Source organism: Halyomorpha halys, unplaced genomic scaffold (assembly GCF_000696795.3).
Source record: "Halyomorpha halys isolate HHAL.00 unplaced genomic scaffold, Hhal_1.1 Scaffold687.1, whole genome shotgun sequence".
Classification (NCBI taxonomy): Eukaryota; Metazoa; Arthropoda; class Insecta; order Hemiptera; family Pentatomidae; genus Halyomorpha; species Halyomorpha halys.
Window position 1 is genome coordinate 163,047 of NW_027114879.1, and position 8,714 is coordinate 171,760.

The 8,714-nt window shown below is 29.9% G+C and overlaps 1 protein-coding gene across 2 annotated transcripts in view; it reads left to right on the top strand.

The window, feature by feature from the left end:
• LOC106685379 (uncharacterized) overlaps positions 1 to 8,714 on the top strand; it is a 445,041-nt gene that overhangs the window by 62,219 nt on the left and 374,108 nt on the right. For both annotated transcript variants that reach the window (XR_010844687.1, XM_014428008.2), the window contains exon 2: positions 8,034 to 8,127. The gene's annotated coding sequence lies outside the window, so the exon portion shown is untranslated. The remainder of the gene's footprint in view (positions 1 to 8,033; positions 8,128 to 8,714) is intronic.

Below are 8,714 nucleotides of genomic sequence, written 5' to 3' on the forward strand. Positions count from 1 at the left end.
ATAACCTTGAACTTCTGAATCGTTGTGAACAATATAAATAAATGAATGAAAAAAAATCTCTCTTAAATATATACAAACAGAGGGATAAACAAAATGAACATAATCAAACTACTTGTATGAAAAAAAAAATAAAATAACATAATGATAAAATAATATAATCTCCAGTCACAATCGACCTGAGGATCCCTGAGCTCACTCTATCCCCCGCGTGTCCTTGGGATGGGTGGAACTAGATAAGGCTTGAACCAAAAGATTAGGATGGTTGGAAAGGTTTATATAGAATTTTGAGAATATGGTTGGTATGAGGTCAAGGACAAAAGGGATATGAAGGTCATGGTGTAGTGTTCTGTTGGAAACGTAATAGGGTGCATTAACTTTGGTTCTAAGGATTTTGGATTGAAAGGATTGGATACGTTTGATGTTGGACGGTTTAGCTGTTCCCCAATGATCAAGTCCGTAGGTCCAGATAGGTCGGAGTATAGTCTTATAAATTAGTAGTTTGGTCACTAGTGAAAGATGAGAGGTCCGGCTGAGCAGTCGGGATAATTGGCTGAATCGTCTGTTGAGTTCTTGTCTTTTAAGTCTAGTATGTTGGCTTCAGATGAGTCTTTTGTCTAAAATGAATCCAAGGTATCGCACTGTGTCGGATCTGGGCAGAGTAATATTAAAAGTAACAGGTGGACAGAAGCCACGGCGGAGTGTGAAAGACACTCGGGTGCATTTCGATTCATTGACTTTATCCGCCATTGGTTGCAACATTGCTCAATCCGGGTGAGGTGTGTTTGCAGATTGGATGAGGCTGTTACAGGATCGGGATGTTACATCATCGACAAATGTTGCCAGGAACGTGTCTGGAGTGATGGGAATGTCAGCAGTGAAGAGGATGTAGAGGACAGGATATAGATATATTAATTTCCTTTTTTTTCATATTAACAATTCGTCACAATGTAGTATTATCAAACTGGACGGTTATCACCCAGTTACCTTACGTACAGAAATAATAACTATAGTAACTATAACTATCTTTTCTAATTAATTATGACTGATCTTAACTTTTTATTATTTTCGTTGAGTAAAATATTGATTTTTTTTTGTATATTTCTAAAACAATTTTCGAGTACAGTTTTTGAGCAGCAGTACCCCCTACCTTTCCCTCTATATCACCAAAAGAAAAAGCTGAAATTATTAAATTACTGCAAAACAAGAAACCCCTCACCTAAAATTCCAAACCCACTATTTCCCTTTAGAAAAAAATCAGTAAAACAGCTACTATTTAGTGATAAAAGGGCATCACTCTGTTTTCCGTTTAAGATGCTACCTGTTATCCTACAAAATAGCCAAAGTTATACCAATCCTCAAACTCAACAAGAATCCTGTACAAAAACTTGGTTTAACTAGATTAATGAAACATACATCCCAATACTTCATACCTTTCGAGCAGTTCCGATTTAGAGCCTAATATTCAAACTTAATCCAGCAAGCTAGACGCAAAGATGAAATCACAAAAGGATGCAGCAAAAAAGAATAAACAACAACACAGGAATGCTTCTCCTCGACATCGAAAAGCCATTCGATAAGGTCGTATCGGTCACATCCATAAATTTAAACTAAAATTTTCCACTATACACAATTCACCTCCTTCAATTCTACCTCAGCAATAGATTAATCAGTTTCTTTAGTTCTTTGTAGAGATTATAAATATGATGATATATTATAAATATGAAAGTGGTTGCTAAATTATGGAAAATCAAACTTCTCGGTAAAAATCAATGATAAAAAAAAGTCACCTTTCTTAGAGTCGCCCATATCCCAATGATTTTTTAGATTTTGCACACCTCCACGTCCTCTAAATTGAGAATTGAAGTGTGTGTGTTAATTAAAGTGTGGGATCTCGAATCGTTTGTTTATCACGTCTGATATTTTCTCGCAGCCCAATATAGATCAATTAAATCACTTTTTATTTTTTTTTAATCAAAGATGAGGGTAAAATAAATTCTGAATATCCTCATAATCATTTTATTTTTTTTTCACCAAGTTTGATACTCTTTTTTGATAATTTCACTAAATAATGATACAGACTGAGGATTCTCCTAGAATCATAACTTTTTTTCTGTACTATTATTTTTTAATGGGTCATATGTTTAAAGATGTCTTCTTTATGTAAAAAATAATACTCCATTATAAATCTTAAACAGCTGATAATTTATAAATGAATGAACGTGATCGAAATAAAACAATCTTCCTTATTCAAAAACTTTTTTCTTCCATGACTTTTAATTAATTTTGAAAATCCTGATTAATTCACCTAAGCTCATTATATAGATTAATTATTAATTTTTAATGTTCACATAAATAAATTGTTAATATCTTCATGATTCAGATTAAAAGATTTGGACCAAAACAAGTAATAAAGCTTAGTTCTTCATCCTTGTTTAACCATCATTCGTCTTCATTCAGGTGTTTTATAAAACACATTTAATGATTATCGGCTTATTCTTTTTATAAATAAAATCATCAAATAATTCTATGTAATTATTATTATAAATTCTATTTAGAATCACAGTTTCGAACATGAATTGGAACATTTGTAAAACAAACTTTACTTTATTTTGAGGTAAGCACGTGTGAGAAAATCCCAAAAAGGGTTTTGTTTGAACATTTAGGGTTTATTATTCATTATTTTTTTTTTATTATCAGAAATCAATTGGTGTGCTCCTTTACCACAGCAAAACTCTTATTTGATGATAAATATAAAGCAGACCAGTGGAGAAAACATGATTATGACTAACGCACATTACTTAATTAAACCGACTCATTTAACTTAATTAAAGAAATCACTCTCTTCTCAGTCCAATAAATCTCATTCCAAGAAATATTTTTTAAAATAAAAAATACGTCATTAGTTTGTTTTCAGTTTGATTTTACCTTCATTTTAACTTGAGAATGTATTTAAATATTTTATTAAAAATAAAAATACAATAAAATGAACTTTATAAGATTAAAAATGAAGAAGTGTTTCAATTTTTGTTTTGTGCTTTTCTAACGATTTTGAGATTTTCTATGTAAAATGAGTTAAGTTGAAAGTAAACTTTCTAAGTAAAACAAAATTTATAATTTTGATCATTTCTACAATCAGAATAATTTTCATCTAATAAAGTGCGATGCAATGTATTTTTATACCGTAGTAAAGCACTTCATAAACGTATACATAAATAACTGTACAAAACACCAAATTTAAGAAAATAAAATTAATTTGAAACTGTTTGGACATAACAATGAAATATAACATGTTTGAAATGTGTTGTAATCCTCAGTGTGTCGTTCCATAAATTATTGTTTTGTATTTTTACTCAAATCAGCATTATTTGGCCTCTAGCTATTAGTGTTGAACACCATCCTCTTTCTCTTAGTTCAATGTTGCTTACCAGGGTCTGGTATAATCTCTAACAATCTTTACTAAATCCTATTTATTGCTTGTTCTGATCCCTCAATGTAGTCTATACAATGTTACGATTAAATAATGAGAACAATTCAACAAAAATTGCTTTAGATGATTTTAATGGAAGTGTTTGGCCATTTACAGAAAAAGAAAACAAAACATACAGTTGTTTCTTTTTTGTTTACTTGCTGCATTTAAGTTATTATATTATTATATTTTTGAATTCATCAAACAAGTATTTATTTTGTTCTCTTCGAGATGCAAACTAGAAATCGGTCTAAGCATACGATTTTGGTATTGTGAAATTTTTATTCCAGATTTTCTGAAAGAATGTTGATACTGAGCAAGTCTTATTTAAAAAGCTATTTCAGTATATGTAATTTCAAAATTATTAAATGTTTGATTTAAGTTATATGTACCATTATGGTAGGTAGGATAGGAAATGTTGAACCAGTTTCAAAGAAAAATTACAAATAAGACTATTTTGTTATTCTTGGGGGAATTCCAAAGGACCAGGAAAAACTCAGGTGTCCATTTCTCATGACAAAATCGATCATTTGGTTATGAAATTTTTTATCGAAAAAGAAAATGTTTTGAGAATAACAAAGGCGCAAGACTAAAATCCACCTTTCGTTCTGTATTCAGTTTTTTTGTATCATATCAAATAAGATTATATTTTCATACACACTCTTCTCTTTATGATTAGTAATAGTGCTTGTGATTTGTAATTGTATCCTTTATATAATGTGTGATAAGGGTAACCTTTGAGTTTTTGTGTGAAAAAATTGTGTTTATTTTTTAAAGGAGAAAACTGTTTGATAACTTTATTTTTGATCCTGTAAGTGCTTAAATAATGAAGCCTAAAATAAAACAAATATCAGAATTTTAAATAAAAAAGTATTTGGGCACCCTAGACTAGAATGATCTAAACTTATACATAATTATTCTAAAGGAAAGTTATGTAATACTATATTTATTTATAAAACGTAAAGTAAATGATTTTTCTATAATATATAGCATTCGCCAATAAAACTTCGTTCATCTGAAAGCATCTTCTTGATCATAAAATATTCCAGGAGGGAAAGGCAAACAAGATAGTGCATCTCTAACAGAGGAGAAAGCCCCCTCCCATGTACTGGTGAATTATATAGTTGTTATACATCCTGAATATGCCAAGCAGGTTCTGTACATATCTTTCATGTACGCCTTGTTAAGGAATCAAATATTAAATCACTATCATTCAATATTAATGTTAGCTAAACAAAAACTCCATATAGGAATTTTAATAGCATTAATAAATTTTTCTTATTCAACAATAAAGTTATGATGGATCCGATCACGACCTGAAAATACGATCACTTCATTAATGATATTTTACTATATTCACATTTTATTACATTCAGCTTAAATATAATAAATATGATTAAAGTAATAATAATGAGAAAAAATATTTTAATATAATTTTTCTATAATTAATGTAACATTGTTTTTTTCGTAAAACCAAGATAAGGTGCTTCACATTCCTTCCTTCATCGAGAATTGTCTAATCCACTTTAAAACCTCAATAGCTCTTACTTTATATTTTAAAAGAGTTTTTTTTTTTTTTTATAAAGAATTTTCATATAAGTCCTGTATCAAAACGATTTTATATAGTTGGCTTTTCGTAGAAAATTGAAAACAAAATGTTTTTTTTTTAATAATTTATTTATTGTTATTCAAAACTATATACATATATATACATCATGTAAATTTGCTGTAAGTCATATTATGACATGATACAATGTGGAGAATCTACCCATTGATAGAACTCCAAAAAAAAAAACAAGAAAAAAACGTTAAAATGAAATATTTTAAGAATACCATTTCTTGTAAAATTCCGACTTCATTAGTTAATCAGGCATGTTTCATACTTAGATCTTTCATGTGGCGAGCATTTGAGTCTCACCGGCCGGTGGATGAGACTCAAATTATGATGACGGATATTAAAAGAAAATTAAGCTCTCTAACAGTTTCGTCCGATTTTCCGCATCATTCCCGTGAAATTTTTAAAAACCATAAATTAGTTTAAAGTAGATGCCAAATCCTAGTAGCTATATCCGACCGAATTCAATAAAAATCACTTGTCTTGCTTTTGTATTCATGATAACTTAAATCCTGTGGTGATGGTCCGGGTAATAACTTACTTTGACAATACCTTCGTATTTAGACCTATGAGGTAAAATGGTGCATCGCACTATCTAACAACCACTTGTTTGCCTATACAAACAACAAACGTTTCATTTATTTGTTTATTTTGCGAGTATTATATTTCAGTTTCCTCTCAGTAATTGTATTCTACGGCAATATGGTACACTATACGTGTAACATAAACGCATTATACATCCTTTCAATTTGGTGTTTGTTTATTTATGCTCTAATTTTTTTGAAAGATTTAAGAAAATAGGATTATAAATTTGTTTCTTTTTTTAAATTTTATTTTATACCCGATCGGCCTGCTATGGGCCTTACACGGTTGATATAACCGTTATATTATATATATATTTTTTAACAGTTGATTATGGGGGGAGGATAGTGTCGTACAAAAGACCCCCTAACTATATACAATGTTGTTATAAAAAAAAAAAAAATAGATAAGAGTAATGCTTCTTAATAAAAGAGGAATGTAAAATTAATAACAAAAAAAAAATGATATTGGTACACTTAAATAAAACAAACAATTGCCCTCTAATAGTGAAAAGAAACTAGTTAATTTGAAAAAGGGACGAGAGAAGAAAATAGAAAAAAATAAATAAATAAAAAATATTAATGAATAAATAGAATGAGTAATAATAAAAAGTAAAATTGAGGTAGTGTGACTATGAATTAATTTTATATTTATTAAAATTTATAACAAAATGTCCTGCAGCAGTCTGGGCAGTATTCGGGTTGAGGTTGGGTTTCCCAGGTTGTAGGTCACTTTAGTGGAACTTCATGAACCGTTTTTTGATGTGATTCTGTATTGACTCCATATGTAATTCGCGATGCAATTGGCTATTTCTTTTGAAACATGGAGCATTAACTGCGATTCTTAGGACTTTATTTTGAAAAAATTGCAGTTTTTTTTCTTTTCGTGAAGGATGCCGCTCCCCAGACTTCACAGCTGTACATCACCAATGGCCTGAGAATTGTTTTAAATATTAGAACATTTCTTTCTGGTTTTAGTTTGGAATTACTGTTTAGGATAGGATATATCATTGGTAACCTTGCATAAATTTGAGTTATAAATTTGGTGAACTACGAGGAATTATTTTGTAATATATACTACAACATTGAGGTGAAATTCTTCAAAATGAATATTTTTGTATAATATCAAAACCTTTTAACATAAAGATGGGTGTTCCCGTATGTAACCACTTGATTTTTTATATTGGAAGATTGAAAAAATGTTTTGTATTGGAAGAAGATGGTTGATAGTTGATGAAGTAGATTGTAGGAAGCGGTCAATAAAGCTATCAAAATATTAAAATAAAACTATTTATTGTTAACCAACGTTTCACCCCACTTTACAGGGCTTCCTAAGGGCTGTCAGATTAAACGGAGATGGTTGGATCTCTCCGTTACAATCTGACAGGTCTTTCAATCTATTTTTTTTACGTAAATATATTTCACATTAAATAGAAGTGCTATAATCTATTACTTTTAATTTTATAAATTATACTGTAATGTATAGTAAAATATTATTTTGTAAATATGAATATTCAACTACACTGTTTATACTACGGAACCAATGTTTATGGAACATGTTTGTAACAAAACATTATCTGCAGTATCAAATGTTTAAAACAGTCAGTAGATTTCGTGGCCTCTTAAGAACTACCAGGACTTCTCGTTTTATGTATCGCTCTGTGTATGCTTACGAGGTAACATACATATGTACACATACATAGGTAAGGTATCATTGTTGTATATACTTTAACACAACTAACCCTGTATGTATACCTTACTTATACTATTAATGATTAGGTATATTTATTTTCCTTTTGTGCAATAGTTTGATTCATTTACGGAATTTCAATTACCTTTCAATTGACGAACATCGTAATCAAGGAGAACCCTGGCATTTTGCAGCGTTAGGAAATTCCTTTAGAAATTGGAATCACTACGTAACAATGAAAGTCAAGACCTCGAAAAAAAAGTAAAAATCAATAAATTTTTTTTTTGTTTTAAAAGCTATATGTGAAGTATTTTCACCTCAATATTCAAACAAGTTTCATAAATAAATATTTGCCAGGAAGTGATATTTAAAGTGTTTCTATTCTTCAATAATCTATCCGAAATAAATGTATTCTTTATAAAACAGTCTTAAGATAAATGCTTACTTATGCTTGTCGTATTTGGATTCTCTTACATAATCTAAATTAGGAAACACCAATCTTGACAACTGTGCAGCGTACAAGAAATACGCTTAGAGAACCTTTCTTCTAAAAAACGTTTCAACTATTATTTTTGAAAAAACTTGTGGTTCAGTTTGCATTTCATAATGCGTGAAGTAAATAGATATTAAAATATTTTCATGATAAATGAAACAAAGTTTATTGTTTTTTTTTTGTTACAGCTTTTATGTACTCTAGCGGTGCTACTATCTCAATCTAACACAATCTCCCAGAGAAGCAGCTTCCTGTACTCATCAAATTAGTGAACACTCTCAGGTTGGTTATACTATATTAATTTTAATAGTTATTTTTATTTTAGCTCAGAACTATGCATTTATATAATCTTCGAAATAAATAAATATTAATGATTTTTTCGAGCAGTGGATATCTGAAATCAGGTCGGTATTAGACATTCTGAAATTATGTCTTTAGTGTATGTGGATATCAGTTACAAATCGAATTCGGACTCATTTTTTTAATGAATTTTTAGAATATGGAAATAAAAATAGTTTTTTATCCCAAAAAAGTAATAGAATCAATTTGTTTTTAGATAAAATCTTCTAATTGACGAAAAGGAAAAATATGTTCTCAATTCCATGTGATGTACTTTCGACTGCTCAAGGAGTTTACAGTATTGTATTACCGTAGGTTCGTTCGAGGTCATCGGAGTCATAAATTTTAACTTATAAAAATGATTCCCAAACCTCAAAAGCCGCCTGAATACCCATCCTCCTACCGTCCGATCGCTTTATTACCTATCATGGGCAAAATCCTTGAGAAACTCATCTTAAGACGCCTGTACCCTATCCTTGATTCCAATCACATAATCCCAGATCACCAGTTTGGTTTCCGAACATCACACT